Source organism: Sminthopsis crassicaudata, chromosome 1, assembly GCF_048593235.1.
Source record: "Sminthopsis crassicaudata isolate SCR6 chromosome 1, ASM4859323v1, whole genome shotgun sequence".
Classification (NCBI taxonomy): domain Eukaryota; kingdom Metazoa; phylum Chordata; class Mammalia; order Dasyuromorphia; family Dasyuridae; genus Sminthopsis; species Sminthopsis crassicaudata.
The window spans coordinates 173,096,082-173,112,864 of NC_133617.1; positions in this window are offsets into that span (position 1 = coordinate 173,096,082).

A 16,783-nucleotide genomic window follows, 5' to 3' on the forward strand; every position below is an offset into this window, starting at 1 on the left:
GCTTATTTGTAAAATAAAGGGGTTGAACTAGGTGATTTCTAACATCCTTTCTAGCTCTAAAGCTATGAGCCTATGCTTCCTCTTAGAGAAATGTGATTTATTAAGAAAATAACCCAAAATGATAAAACTTTTATTTCTATAATATCTTAGGATTTACAATGCATTCCTCTTCCAATAACTGGGGGAATCACTATATGATACTCAAATGGAACACCATTATTTGTTAGTAACTTTGCCAAAAGAAAAGCTGAAAATGAATGAGAAATTTAATGTCTTTTTCATATTAAACCCTCTCCAAATGTCATTCACCATCCAGCAATCTATCTCCCAGCATTAGTACAATTAGGCCAAAAAACTAAAATAGAACCTGATTGTAAACTACAAAATTGCTTAGGCCCACTTGAGCATATGCATGCTAAGCTCAAGTTTCAAACCAACCTTACCCAACAAGAGATGGCCATCTTAGAATATCTATAGACCTCTATGACTCCGCCTGTGCCATTCATAATAGCCAATCTCTAATGGATGAAGCTCAATTCAGGAAATGAATAGCAACATTTCAAAGAAAAAGCTGATCCTTTTATACAAGTACTCTTCAAATAGATGTGATATTTCTTAATTTATTTTTTTCTTTCCTCCTCAAAAAACTAAATACAAAAAAAATTGGGGAAATGATGTAATGGCAAAACTTTAGTTTTCTCATTTATAAGATGGGCATGTTAGTACCTGTTTAGTAAAGATTAAAAGAGAGTCAGGCATGGTGCTTTGAGTCTATAATCCATAGTACAAAGAGTCTGAGACAGATGAATTGCTTGATCTGGGGAGTTCTGAACTACAGTAGAATAAAGACAATTAAGTATCTGCATTAAATCTAGCATAATTATGGTATGCCCTGAGAATGCTGTAGAAAGAGAAACAAAACAGCCCAGATTGAAAACAAAGTAGATCAAAATTTCAGCAAAGATCAAACAATATTATTTTTATTATGTACAGTTTTCTCTTGTTTAAACTCCTTTGACTTTGCATCACTTCATGTAATTCTTTCTAGGTTTCTCTGAAAACATCCTGGTGGTCATTTCTTAAAGCACAATAGCATTCTGTCATTAAAGTTATCATTCTGGAGAGCTATATGGAACCAAGCCTAAAGAGCTATCAAACTGTGCATACCCTTTGATCCAGCAGTGTCTCTAATAGGTTTGTAACCCAAAGAGAGCTTAAAGGAGGGAAAGGGACCCACATGTGCAAAAATGTTTGTGGAAGCTGTTTTTGTAGCAGGGAACTGAAGACTATGTGGATGTCCATCAATTAGAAAATGGCTGAATAAGTTGTGGTACATGAATGTTATGGAATATTATTGTTCTATAAGGAAACAACCAGCAGGATGATTTCAGAGAGGCCTGGAGAGACTTACAGGAACTGACGCTGATGAGGTTTGAATGCCCTCAGTTCCTGGTGGCCTTGAGGTTAGTGGCAAGAAGAGAGCTGTTAAATATCCCCTTTAATTGACTGCAGGTTTAAAAGTGAAAGAATTCACTTATTCCCAAATTATTCCCAAAATGAAAGTTTATAGTTGGACAGAAATCAGTTTGCTAAGGGACTGACTTCTATAGAGGCAAAGACCTATTAGGGAAATGGAATTTAGCATTGAAAACGCTTTCAGCAGGCAGAAGGGTCTTAAGCAGCTAGTTAAGCTAAGCAATCTTAGGCCCTCTGCAAGGAGCTAGTACAGATATTGCCCTTTTTAAGGAGTCTTGGGGCTTCTGTAGCTGAGGTTCCCAGGCTTAGATTCTTATCAGTTTTCAGCCTGGATCTCCTATTGGAATTAACAACATTTCAAAGGGGTGCTTTTTGACCAGGATTTCTAATTGAATCAAAAGCTCTGGCATCCTGTAAAGATAACTTATCTGGGGGCATATGCCTTCTGTAGGAGGGGCTGAAACTCCAAAGGGATCACAGATCAAAAAGAAATGCAGTTTCTTAAAGGAAATCAACTTCAGTAAAGGGAATAGTTTCCTTCCCCCTTCAATGCTAAGTGAAATGAGCAGAACCAGAAGATCACAGTACACAGCAAGATTAAAGGATGATCAATTCTGATGAATTCAAAAGAGCTATCTCTTTTGAACAGTGAGGTGATTCAAACCAGTTCCAATGGCCTTGTGATGGAGAGTCAGCTGCATCCAGAGAGAGGACTGTGGGGACTGAGTAAATCACAACATAGTACTTTCACTTGTTTTGTTGTTGTTTGCTTGCTTTTTGTTTTCTTTCTTAATTTTTTCCTTTTTGATCTGAGTTTTCTTTTGCAACATGATAATTGTGAAAATATGTGTAGAGGAATTGCACATGTTTATTGGATTACTTACTGTCTAGAGGAAAGGATGGGGGGAATGAAGGGAAAAAATTTGGGACACAGGGTTTGGTGAGGGTGAATGCTAAAAATTACCTATGCATATGTTTTGAAAATAAAAAGCTTTAATAAAAAAAATAAACTCTAAGGCTATTCAGTTAGTCTACAAATGAATGACTGGGAAAAAAATAGGAAAGGAATCAATGCCCTAGGGAGCAAATCTATTGTTGCTGCTGGCCTTTTTATATGTAAATGAACCACTTAAATGTATCATAAACTTAAGTTTAAAAGGATTTGTTCACCACAGAAAGTTTCCAACAGCTGCAAATGTGGCCTGAGAGGGGCATAAAAAATCCCCTCACTTCTGAAAACTGAGCTTCCTTTTCACAATGTGTAAATGGAAGTCTGATTAAGATCCATCCTGAAATCTTACTGTCTTGGTAATTTACTTCTTAAGCTTGTTGATTTGAAAAGACTATGCTCTTACAAATGCACTTTTACATGTATTAGCCTCACACCAGACTTGAACATATTTTTGTTCATTTTGGCTTCCTCCTGTGTAGGATGGGTGCTAGACCTGCTTTCCCAAATTAATTAGTCAGAGACATCTTCAGCTACAAAGAGAAGGCATTTATTTAGTCCCTGTAGGGAGAGGTGCAAACATACCTGGGAAGCATCTCAGCTCCCAATTTGTGCTCCTTTACCTGACAGCCAGAAACAGGAAGGCTGATTAAAGAGCAAAAGATCCGAGCCTTTTCATTGGATGCACAAAAAGGAAGTAACCACCATTGATCAATGATCACCAATGTTTTTTGCTTCCTGTGGTTCATGTCACTTTCTGTCACTGACCTTGAGTCTTGTCCTTTAGAGATGGCTAGGCTTAGGGGTCATGTGACTTCCTGCAACCTGGGCCAAGACCTGATCTTCAGGCTGAGTAATAGGCCTTGTCTCATAGACTCCTTGAGAAAGAAAGCTTCATCTGTCTATCTCACTCAAGAATCATTGTCAGTAATGTTCTGGTCAAGGAGAATCAAATTCTAGAGAGCTCACCTTTCTACCTATGGGCCATAGAATTAGCATATCTGATTGAAAGTTGGATAAATATATTTGCTTTCTTCTATTTCTCTGCTAATTTCTTTTTTGCTCACGTTGTAATGGCATTACTTACAATAAACTTTTCCTTTTGACTAGGAGATGGATTCAAGCCTGCAAATTCTTTTGAGATATCTTGCAGTACCAATCTGTGACCCCAAACTTTTGGGGTCCCTTTTCTCAACCTCAACAGTTATGACATTAATAGAAACGTAGAGCTATGCTTTGGCAATGACATGTCACAACTTTAAAACTAATGATTTAGGGGTAGATACATATTCAGATTTAATTTTTTACCTATATCATCTGATAGTATATGGACCATATCTGAATTGTATCTGAATTGGTTATATGAATGTTTAAAAAAATAAGTTTAAAATATTTAAAATAGTTCTTAAACTATTTTCATTATTTTACCTCAAATATAGCTTACAAACTATTAACTAAAAAAAAAAAAAACAAAGCAATCTCAATTTTAAAAAATTATTCATCTTTGAAATGTAGTGCTCTCACATGTGAAAATAACTACTTGTTTACTCTCAGTATATGTATGTATAAAATCCTATATATGCATTATTAGACTCATATGTATTTACATAAATATATATTTTGCACACATATATACATGTTTCTTGATAATAGCAAATGGTAAATAAATGCGAACACACATACATGCATACACTTTAGTTTTTGCAAATTTAAAGTATTCCCCCTCAGCTAATTCTTTGCTGTTGTTCAAAAATCTTTCTACTCTACTCTTGTTACAGCTGAAGCAGGTACTGTGGAAAGCTTAAAGCTTAGTCAAACACTGAAGATGCCAAAGTCATCCAATCTATTCGGCCACCACTAGTTGTTCTGATTTTTGTCTTGACACTAGACTTTTGAGACTCTGGAAAAGAAACCAAGGTTGATGACATTGTGCAATTCTACCTCACTTATCCACAATTCACAGGCATGTCAAGACCACACCCAGACACATCATTGGTCCTCTTCCAAATGAAGAATGAACAATCTTGAATATAGTAGTCACTTTTCATAGATATTTGTTGAATGATTGATTTCCATTTTGTGTCCCACAGGATTTGTTCCAAACTTATTGCTCTGTATTCCCCCTTTCCATCCCTACTTCTGACACTTAGAGCATAGACCTAGCCTCTGATTTTACTGAGAAGACTGAGTTCACTGGACCATGAAGTTCTTTGCCCCCTCCATTCTCATAACATTTCAACACCACCTGCAGTCAATATCTCTATAGTTGTTTCTACCAACACTTCTCAGAAAATTTTTTTCCTTCTCCCAGTCTGGATCCCCCAGCAGTTTAGTGCTTTCTGTCATTTACCAACAGGCTACAACATTCTGGGAAAACTCAATTTTTTCCTATTGTCATTGCTACATGTAAGATTTTGAATAAACAGGTTTTACTTTGGAAGTATAGCTGAAACTTTGGAGGATCAAATAAACTAGCAAAGATATCCCACTAATTAGTTTTTTATATTTTTTTAAAAAAATTTTATATCAGCAAATTTTTAAATATTAAACAAGTAAGTATTTATTCAAGATCTACTCTATGCTAGGCACTGAGATAAAAATACAATAAATGAAACAAATTTTAATCACAAAGAGCTTACATTCTTATGAGAGAGACAAGTTGCTTACATATATGTTCTAAATACTGATAATTATGAATGGAATAAACTGAGTGAAGATCTCTCATGGGAATGTGGCCTTGAACTATGCTCTAATTGTGATTTGAGACTTTGCAATAACAAGTTGAGCTATAGCCAAAAAGCTGCATGTTTCTTATTGCCTTGGATGAACATTTCTTCCTGATTCCCTTACCTCTTAAATAGCATTTAAGTACTTGAAGTATAAAGAGTTTGTTATTTACTAGTATCCTTTGTTTTTGGGTTGGATTTCTGTGTTTAGAGTATAAGTCTGAATGGGAGAAAAGCTCAAGGGGGAGAGGGGGAAGGGTGGGAATTATGAGTTTATGGTCTATTTAATCTTGTGTTTTGCACTTTGTTCTTTGCACTCTTCTATGACACCTTGTCTCTTGGGAGTTGCCCTTTCTAGAAAGATCATAATAAATCCTTTTTTATTTTTTACTTTGAGAGTCTTTGATTCTAATTTGGGTCTCACTGTCTCACACACTAAAAACCTCATGTTTCTATTATGCTTTAAGTAATAAAACATTTTGCTCACAAAAAAAAAAAATCCAGTGAGATAGTTAGTAAGATTATAATTAAAAGCCTTAGAAAAGGAAGAAACAAGACTATTTATTTTAGGGTTTTTTTATATAAAACTTTTTATTTTCAAAACACATGCATAGATAGTTTTCAACATTCACCCTTGCAAAACTGTGTTCCAATATTTTTCTCCCTCCCTTCCCCTTCCCCCCCAGAAGTAATCCAATATATGTTAACATGTGCAATTCGTTTATACACATTTTCTCAATTATCATGCTGCAAAAGAAAAATCAGATCAAAAAGAAAAAAATGAGAAAGAAAACAACAAGCAAACAACAAAAAGTGAAAATACCATGTTATTATCCACGTTCAGTCCCACAGTCCTCTCACTGGATGCAGATGGCCCTTTCTACCACAAAACCAATGGAACTGGCCTGAAAAACCTCATTGTTTAAAAGAGCCATGTCCATCAGAATTGATCAGCATATAATCTTGCTTTGCCATGTACAATGTTCTCTTGGTTCTACTCACTTCACTTAGCATGAGTTTATGTAAACCTCTTAGGCCTTTCTGAAAACATCCTGCTGATCACGAAATAAAAATTTATTAAGAGTTTACAATGTTTTAGTAACTGTGCTAGGGGGGCTGGGAATACACACACACACACACACACACACACACACACATATACATATATATATATATATATATATATATATATATATATATAACAAATCCCTTCCCTTAAAGAATTTATATTCTAATGTAGGAAGATAATACACAAATAGTGTAATGTCCAGACTAGTTTTCTGAAAGTTCTCTGGATGAGCCATGGTCTTTAGGTGAAGTGATGAAGGCAAGTGAGCTACCATGAGGCTGGTCAAGGATGAAGTGCAGAGTCGGGGAGTTTGGAGTCTGGAGTCTGAAGTCTGGAGTCTTCTCTGTGTCTGTGTCTGAGACTAGTTCACAGTCCTCTCAGCTCTTAAATATCTCAGTATCATTATATCACTGTAACACACTGAGCATGTGCCATTTGTAGAACTATTACATCACCATATCATACTAAGTATATGCCAACTAGAGTGATTACATCATTACATCACACTAAGTATATGTTTAACTAGAGAACCATTATCCCACCATTTACAATGAGTAAAACACCCTGCTGTAAGTACCTTTAGATATACTTTGCCAGTATATTCCCACCCCCTATAAAATAGAGTTGAGAAAGGGAAGGAAGAAAAAAAAGGTATATCACAAGATCAGGCTCAGGGCTATGAAGGAAAGGCCATCCTGGGTTTATCACAAAATGGAAGCTCTAAGAATATCACCAATGGGAAAAGAGGCAGATTTTACAAAAATCTATTTAAAGCATCCTTTGGATGTTTTAGAGGAGGCTCTAGGTGCTGATGGCATGAGACCATAACAGAGACGGAGTTTTAGAGCCTGCAAGCTAGGAACAAGGTTGAGATGGGACCAGCTACTATCAACTATTTGTCTCTGACCTTAATAAGCTAGTCATGAACCATAAAAAGGGCATACTATCATTATTCTTTTTCCATAACTACTGTAAACAAAAATATCAATATATACATGGCCATTCACCCACACTGATACACATTATAATTATAATGTATAATAACCTATGCATAAGATAAAAATACATTCTCTCAAATTTAAAAATCTAATATAGGCCATAGACACAGCAAGACAAATATTAACATTGATAAATAGCATATAGATACATACCTTAAGAGAGACCTAATATAAATGCATTGTTATATACAATTAAGCAACGATTAAATAGATAAGAACCTACACAAATTGGAAGTGAGTGGAAGAGATTTATAAGCCTATTGAAATAGAGTGGGAGAAAGTGAGGAATGATCATAGTAAGTATACAGAGATATGAGTTAAAAAGGAGGAGGCAGAAGGTCATGAGAATGGTCAGTGAAATGACAACAATGCATGAGTTTTAAACTATAAAAATGACAATGGCAAGAGTTACTGTGGCTTTCTCCAAAGACAATATGTTGCTCAATAGATATATGACAGTTCACTTGTGTGATTCTAATAGTAAGAAAAAAACAACTTGTGTAACAGAGGATAGCAGGTTAAACTGGAAAGAAATTCATTAGCATGTATGTGACACATAGCATGTACGTGGTACTTGTTCTATTCCAGATATTTTTCTTATTTTTGATAAGTCTTGGTAAACTCTAAGTTGGTGAATTCTTTTCCAGCTGCTAAAATGAAGATCTTATGGAAGTTGTGTTTTGGGATATCGATTATCTCTTGGACCTCTTTTTTTTTTTCTCCTGGGGTTCTTTCTAACATTTGTATTTAATAATAGCATTTGGGAAACATAAGGTAAACATAGAATATAATGAAACTAATTTTTAAAATTGGTGATGGCCACTCAAAATTAAATGTTTTCTTTGGTCTTTAAAAAGATTAGCTAAGTTTTATCATGAGAGTTTGTTGGATACAGAGCACATCCTCCTGAACCTTTATTTAACTGCTTAAAGAAAAACATGACTATATATATAATGGTCTGGAGATATTCAAGAAGTCTCCAAACTAGCTATCTCTATTTGTTGATTGAGGAAGCCTGAGGTAAACTAAGTCTCCTTGGTAATGCTAGCTTAATGAATTACTTACTTCTAAATAAATCTCCTTATTGGGGGGGGGGGGGGGATTATGTGGTTTCTCGTAAAATTATTAACTAAGATAGATTGAATTTACAACCAAAATTTAGTTTTTGAAAATCTGATGGGTTTGGAAAATGAAATGCTTTGTACAAACTTTATAATAGAATGCTCATACTAGCTCAAGTAAGCATTTGTAAACCTTGTAAGGCTGATGATCACCATAAGCCATAAATTTAGGCAAACACACTTGCAAGCATTTGTAAACCTTGTGAAACTGACCACCATAAACTTAGGTAAACATATCTGCAATAAGCTATTGAATTTAACAAACCTGTGCTGCTATTTCCAAGAAAGTTTTGCAATTGTCAATGTTGAAAAATTATCTATGCATATATTTTGTAAATAAAAAGCTTTAATAAAAAAATTTTTTAAACTATCTAAGAAAAACAAGATTATGAAAAAAAATGGATAAGGGGAAGGGAGTCATGGGATTTTTGTGGATTATGACTATATAATCACCCCTAATTTCTATGACCTTGGCCTCCTCTCTCTGGAGAAGTGAGTGATCATCCACTTCTAATAAAGCTTCTCTTCTTCACTTTGAGATATCTTTGAGATTTTAAGTTTGTACTTGCCATACCCCCATCTGTGGTACTAAATATGGACTACAACAGCATTTTCACACTTTCTGTTGCTATTTGATTACATTTTGTTTTCCTTAGGCTTTTTTTTCTTTCTAGATCTGATTTTTCTTGTATAAATATGTATACATATATTGGATTTAACAATATATTTTAACATATTTAACATGTATTGGACTACCTGCCATCTAGGGAAGAGGATAGGAGGAAGGAGGAAAATAATTGGAACAGAAAATTTTGCAAGGGTCAATGCTGAAAAATTACCCATGCATATGTTTTGTAAATAAAAAGCTTTTAAAAAAATTTAAATAAAAACTATCCCAAAAAACCCCAAGATTTTGAAAAAAAAAAAAATCAACCAACTAGAAAAGGAGATGCAGAGTCTTAAAGATGAAAATAACTCTTTTCTGGGTAAAGCCAATGAAACTATGAGACAAACAAGAAATAACAAAACAGATTATAAAGAATGAAAAAATAGAATGTTAAATATCTTATAAGAAAATTTGCAAGAGCTAATGTTGAAGAATTGTCCACTGTTTTGAAAAATAAAAAGCTTTAATTAAAAAAAAAATAAAAGTACACAGTGGAGAACAAAATAACAATTTACAAGGAAGAAAAGATGGGCATTCATGAATATAATTGCTTCTACTAATATATATACTTTCTTGAACTAGTAGTTGTTATATATTTTAAATCCTCTCTGATGTCTGCATGACAATGTTCTCTTTTGTTTTGTTTCATTTTGTTTTGTATTCCTTTTTTTTTTTCTTACTCTGTTTCTTTAAATAAAATAAATTTGGGGAAAAATTTACATACAAAAATAGTTTTTAACCTTCATTTTTGCAAAATACTGTGTTCCAAATTTTTCTTCCTCTCCTCCTCCTTCCCCCTTTCCCTCACCCCAAGACAACAAGCAATCTGATATAGGTTAAACATATACAAGTTTTCTAAACATATTTCCATATTTATCAAGCTGAGCAAAAAAAAAAAAAAAATCAGGTCAAACGGAAAAAACCAAACACACACAAAAAAGGAAAAAAATAAAGCAAATAAACAACATCAACAAAAAAAGGTGGATTGAGGTCTGAACATCAGATTTGATCCCTTAACTGATACTTAATTAGGCCAAGTAGAAAGCTCTGTTAGTGCAGAGTGACATAATCACAGAACCCCTTTAGACTGGGATTCCTACTCTGCTTATTCTTTTGCAAGCTTTATATTAGGTTAAAAGCTTGAATTGACTCTGCTCTGCAGCTAGGGTTGGAGTCATAGTAATGTTTGCGTCTCAACTTGTTCCTCTCAACTTATGGTCTGTTCTTCTCAGCTTATAGTCTTTATCCTGGAACAACACTCCTGAGATCAGATCCCTTTATTTGAGTAACCCTGCGTCTATAACCCAAAACCAGGCAAAGTTTCGGTTGTCCCCTAATCACATGAAGTGCCCCTATATGGATCTGGAATCTCCTCTTGCCCAGGTGCATAGTCTCTCGGTATGTAAAGAGTGCTCCCAACAGCATGCTTCTGATTTTAATTTGATCCTAATATACCTATAACAACTCCCCTGACATACTTTTCTTGCCTCAATTCAGTTAAATCACATACAAAGTCTTAGACTTTCAAAGTAAAGTGGAAATTTATAGCATTTGATACTTCAGGAAAAAGCTTATTGCTTAACATGCCATTTTCAACAACTCGGTTTGTTTTTCCTCCCATTTCTGGCAATCCAATGGGTAAGTTTACCCCTGTTCTGATTCATATGGACATAAGGAGTCTTAGTCCTTAAACTCATGGATTATCACAGAAAATTACCTCAGAGATCATTTAGTCCAATTTCCTCATTTTCAAAAGAGGAAATGAAGAGTTAGGAAGGATAAGCTACTTGCCCAAGGTCACACCAGTTTGATTTGAACCTCAGTTTTCAATTAATCAATTCAATTCAATAAATACTTATTAGGTATCCACTATGTGCCAGGCATTGTGTTAAGGAGTTTACAATCTAAAGAGTGTGTGTGTGACATGCAAATAAATATTTATAAACTAAGCTATATACACTATATGCAGGATAAACAGGAAATAACAGAGGGAAGACACTGGAATTAAAGTAAAGGTTACATAAGTACTTCTGTAGAAGGTGGAATTTTAGCTGGGATTTGAAGCCAGAGAGATTCTTAGTCTAGGAGGGGGAACATTCCAGTTATAGAAGACAGCCAGAGGGAAGGACTGGAGCTGAGAGGTGGTGTGTACAACAAACAGCTAGGGGGTTGGTGTCACTGGATCAAAGACTTTCTCAGAAATTTCGTCAGAGATAGAATTCTACCGCCAGAGGTAAGATTTGAATCCAAGTTTTATAATAATATACATTTAAAGGAAAAGGTAAGACTTTCCCAGAAATTTCATCAGTGAAAATGGAGAACTGGAAAAGCCTAATTTTTCCCATTGGAATCTGAGAAGTGCTGCTGGGATATACCAATCCTGTGGCATAGATTTCATCCTTATTAAAGCAGAAGGGAAACATGACACTATTCAGAGCTTTGTTTTTATTAACTGCATTTTTTTCCTCCTGGTTACCTTTCATTTTGCTGAGAGGAGTGATATAACATTCTATAGACAAAATTGAATGAGCTGTGAAAAGAAATAGAATGTCTAAATTTCAGTTTTGTCTGTTTACCTTACCGTATGTAATTCTATACTAGTTTCCAGAAAATTCCAAAATTTTTGAATACTTATTCTTAAAAAATATTCATAAAACCTTCATTAAATTGGCTATAATTATGATAAATGATAAATTGGATTTTTATTTTATAGGGCCTCTATTTTATTCCAATCAGTATTAGTCAGATTGATATAATTCCATTGGAGTAAATTCGGTATATTAGGCTCCAGAGTTGTGAAGTGTAGATTGTAAATTTACTTACTTAATCTCGGGAAACTAAAGGACCCCACCCTTGTTTTTCCTTGTTATGGTAACCAAGCCCAGCATAGCAGAAGTGACTCATTTACATGGGAAGTCCCCTAGCTATTTTTGTTGACCCTCCATTCTTTATCATTCCTCTATTGACCAACATGGGGGGATGCCCATGAACATTTGACCAATAAAGAACCCTACCTGTCAGCTTTTGGTCTTCCTATCTACCAGTCCATGGGTGTGCTCATCAGGACCTCCTGAAAAGGCAGGATAGGTTTGTCAAAGTCTGCTCATTAGCCCATTTGTCAACAAATGAAATTCTGTGTTTTGTGCAGACTCTGCTGGAAGATTAACAGTAAGGTCTATCAACCAAAGAAATTCTGAAATTTTAGTTTGCTTTATCTGCATTGTCTGGGTATCAAACCATATAAAACTAAGTCCCTAGAAGAAGGAGCATCTCACATCATGAGGAAGATGTGAAATCTACTTCATTAGAGGGCCCATGAACCCTTTAATAAAGTGAGATTAGTTCAGAGCTTTGCCTCAGTTTTTTTTTTAATTGTAGATTGGATAATTTTGGGCCTAACATAATATAGGGTATATTACAAACTTTTGTGAAAAACTCATTAGAAACATCACAAATTTATCTATCATAGTACAAACTACAACCTTATCATTTAAAAAAGGAAATAATTTCCATAAGGGCTTGTGTAAACATACGGTAACAGAAATATTGTGTAACAGAAGTATTTTTTATTTTTGTAATTTTTTAATTATAGCCTTTTATTTAAAATCTCTCTCTCTCTCTATATATATATATAGATATAGATATATAGATATAATTTTCAACATTCACTCCCTGCAAGACTTTGTGTTGCAAATTTTTTTCCTTCCCTTCTCTCCCTACCCCTCCCCCAGATGGCAAGTAATCCAATACATGTGCAATTCTTCTATATATATTTCCACAATTATCATGCTGCACAAGAAAAATCAGATTAAAAAGGAAAAAAATGAGAAAGAAAACAAAATGCAAACAAACAACAACAAAAAAGTGAAAATCCTATATTGTGATCCATATTCAGTCCCCACAGTCCTCTCTCTGGGTGCAGATAGCTCTCTATCACAAGACCATTGGAACTGGCCTGAATCACCTCACGTAACTGAAATATTCTAAGTTATTTTTGGTAGGTGGAATGGTGGTTATGACCTGTGGTTTCTGAGATGCTAAAACTGCTGTAACTTAATTTTAGAGTTGTCTTAAACTAGTTACTTGTCCATGGTCATAAAAGGCAGGATATGAACCCATATTTTTAATTTCAAGGCAAGCCTTCCATACTGTTTCTTTAAATTCTAAATTTAAAGCTTTATAGTTTACCAAGCTGCTCAGAATTCTTTCCAGATATCAGCTACAAGGGTTTAGTAGTCAGACCACAAACCATTATTCCAGGATCTACAGGAATGAAACTGGTGAATGAAAGTGAGAAGAAACAAATTTCTTAAAGGCTAAAAGGAAAAACATCTTTGATCCTTCCCACTTCTTTGCCCTTTATCCAATAAATTACCGTGGTCTATAGACCTTTCTTGTAATGTTTCTTGACACATTTCTGGACTTCTTTTTATTTCTAATGCTATGTTTGAAATCAAAGGAAAATGTAAGCAAGAATTAGAAAGGATTAAAAAAACAAACAAACAAACAAACAAACAAACAAAAAAACATAGATAGGGACTGTGAATATGGCTTTAATTCTTTGAGAAAGTGCCAGTGGGTGCATACACTCTCCTTATTAAGAGAATAAAGGTCAAGCATGGTTTTATTTTTAAAAGTTAAGGTTGTGAGAAGAATGGTGATAACATGGGAGAAGGTAGATTAAATTTTGCTCTGGATAAATTGTGTTTGTGTAAGTAAAGTATCTAAATAGAAGTGATCACTAGCCATTTGGAAATATAGGAGTGAACTGCAGTTGGAAGGGCTGGATTTTTTTTTTCTTTTAGAATTTTTTTTTTCCCACAGTATATATGCATGAGTAATTTTTTTTTATAATATTATCCCTTGTATTCATTTTTCCAAATTATCCCCCCCTCCCTCCTCTCCCTCCCCCCGATGACAGACAATCCCATACATTTTACATATGTTACAATATAAACCCGTTACAATATATGTGTGTAAATACCATTTTCTTGTTGCACATTAAGTATTAGATTCTGAAGGTATAAGTAACCTGGGTAGATAGACAGTAGTGCTAACAATTTACATTCACTTCCCAGTGTTCCTTCTCTGGGTGTAGTTATTTCTGTCCATCATTGATCAACTGGAAGTAAGTTGGATCTTCTTTATGTTGAAGATTTCCACTTCCATCAGAATACATCCTCATACAACATTGAAGTGTACAGCGATCTTCTGGTTCTATTCATTTCACTCAGCATCAGTTCATGCAAGTCTCTCCAAGCCTCTCTATATTCCTCCTGCTAGTCATTTCTTACAGAGCAATAATATTCCATAACCTTCCTATACCATAATTTACCCAACCATTCTCCAATTGATGGACATCCATTCATCTTCCAGTTTCTAGCCACTACAAAAAGAGCTGCCACAAACATTTTGGCACATACAGGTCCCTTTCCGCTCTTTAGTATTTCTTTGGGATATAATCCCAATAACAGCAATGCTGGGTCAAAGGGTATGCACAGTTTGACAACTTTTTGGGCATAGTTCCAAATTGCTCTCCAGAATGGCTGGATTCTTTCACAACTCCACCAACAATGCATCAGTGTCCCAGTTTTCCCACAGCCCCTCCAACATTCATCATTATTTGTTCCTGTCATCTTAGCCAATCTGACAGGTGTGTAGTGGTATCTCAGAGTTGTCTTAATTTGCATTTCTCTGATCAGTAGTGATTTGGAACACTCTTTCATATGAGTGGAAATAGTTTCAATTTCATCATCTGAGAATTGTCTGTTCATATCCTTTGACCATTTATCAATTGGAGAATGGTTTGATTTCTTATAAATTAGGGTCAGTTCTCTATATATTTTGGAAATTAGGCCTTTATCAGAACCTTTAACTTTAAAAATATTTTCCCAATTTGTTACTTCCCTTCTAATCTTGTTTGCATTAGTATTGTTGGTACAGAAACTTTTTAGTTTGATGTAATCAAAATCTTCTATTTTGTGATCAATAATGGTCTCTAGTTCTCCTCTGGTCATAAATTCGGAAGGGCTGGATTTTAAATAATCCAATAATCAGCACAGAGGTGTTATAACAATGGCTTTTTGAGGAAGAGAGGATAGAAAGAAAAAAATTTAGTAAGAAGCAAGAGCAATTGGGAAGGAAAGAAAACCAGGACAAAGGAAGCAAAGGAGATAATTTCAATAAAGGGGCAGGGTGAGCTAAAGTAGGGAGAGGGAAATCTTCAATGGAAGAGGAAATCAAAGTCCTTACAAAAGACTTACCCATTCTGATGAACCTTCCAGACAGAAGAAATTAAAGTTTAGAAAGGATAAATTAAACCCAGGGTTAGAGAGCCAGTACTTTGAGTATTAATTGATGATATCTGCCCTTAGATCTTCCTAATTCTAAGATTAGCACTTTATTTTACCATGTCGTAATTTCTCAAAAAGGAATTAAAACCCCAGATATTCCAGGCACTATTCTCATATAATAAGTGTCCTTTAAGTACACTAGTGTGCCAGCCTTTTTCCTAAAAAATATGACAACAGGCTAAGTTGACCTTATTGACCTTTCTCTTAGAGAAAGATCACTAAGTCATTTAACTGGTTTATTTCAGTCTTTATTGTAAATAGCAGGGCCTCTTAAAATTTTTCCACTAGGGAACCCTTGTTGCCCAAGAAATTTTAAAATGGGTATGTAAATCAAACATTTACTGATAACAAAAAAAAAAAAAAATTTAAAGCAATTCCTTGGTACACATGGAATTTTTTATCATTTATTAAAGAAAGCAAATTTAAATGATAATGAGTTGGATATGCTTGTTTATTTTTACATAAAGAATTAAATCTTGGTGGGATATTTGATATTTTACTGTTGCCAAATTTTTTGAGGCCCTCACTTCAGTTACACTATTCATACAGATTTGGGATCCGTGGTTTAAGAAGTTTTGGTACATAGAACCATGATAGTTTCTGCTAAGATAAATAGTACTTATCCTCACTGAAGTTTACAATCTAGTTGGAAAAATGAGACAAAAAATAATAAAAGATGTGAAAAGGCTTTTGAATGCCTTGAAGCTGTACAGATCCTGGATTTTAATGGCATAGATGCCTCAGTTTTATGCTTTCTTATCCCTTTCCTTTCTCATTCTTTGCTATAATGAAGCAAGAAATTCCAAGTAAATTGAGAAGGTAGCCTGGAAAATCATGTTGACAGGAGGGAGAATAGGGTTGAAGAACCCACTCTGCTTGCCTAGCCCTTCCTTTCTCTCTCTCTTCATTCAAGATAAATTGGGACCATTTAAAGCCTATCTTTGTTTTTCTTCTGTATGCTTGAAATGCACTCTCCATCATCTATCTCTCATAATACTCATCATCCTAAGAGAAAGGTCAAATACCAAATGTCTGTCCATCAGACATCTGACATCACATAACGCTTGTTTAATGCAGTGGTAGAAGAGGGATGGGGGAGCCCTCTTCAAATATTTAAATAGTTGTTATGTAAACGAAAATGTATTCTGTTTCACTCTAGAAGAAAAAATGATCAGGGAGTGGAAGGTGCAGATGTCCATTTAGATTTGGTATCCAGAAGGGGAAAAAACCAAAACAAAACTCCAGTAAATCGAACTATCTCAAAGTGGAACAGGGTGTCTTGGGAGGTAGAGAACGTACTAAAGGTCTTACAATGCAAATTGAATGACCCCTTGCCATAGAGGGGATTTTTACTCAGGGACAGGTTGGATTCGTTTTTAGAGGCTGTTACCCAACTCGAGGTGGTTTTTTGTTTTGTTTTAAAA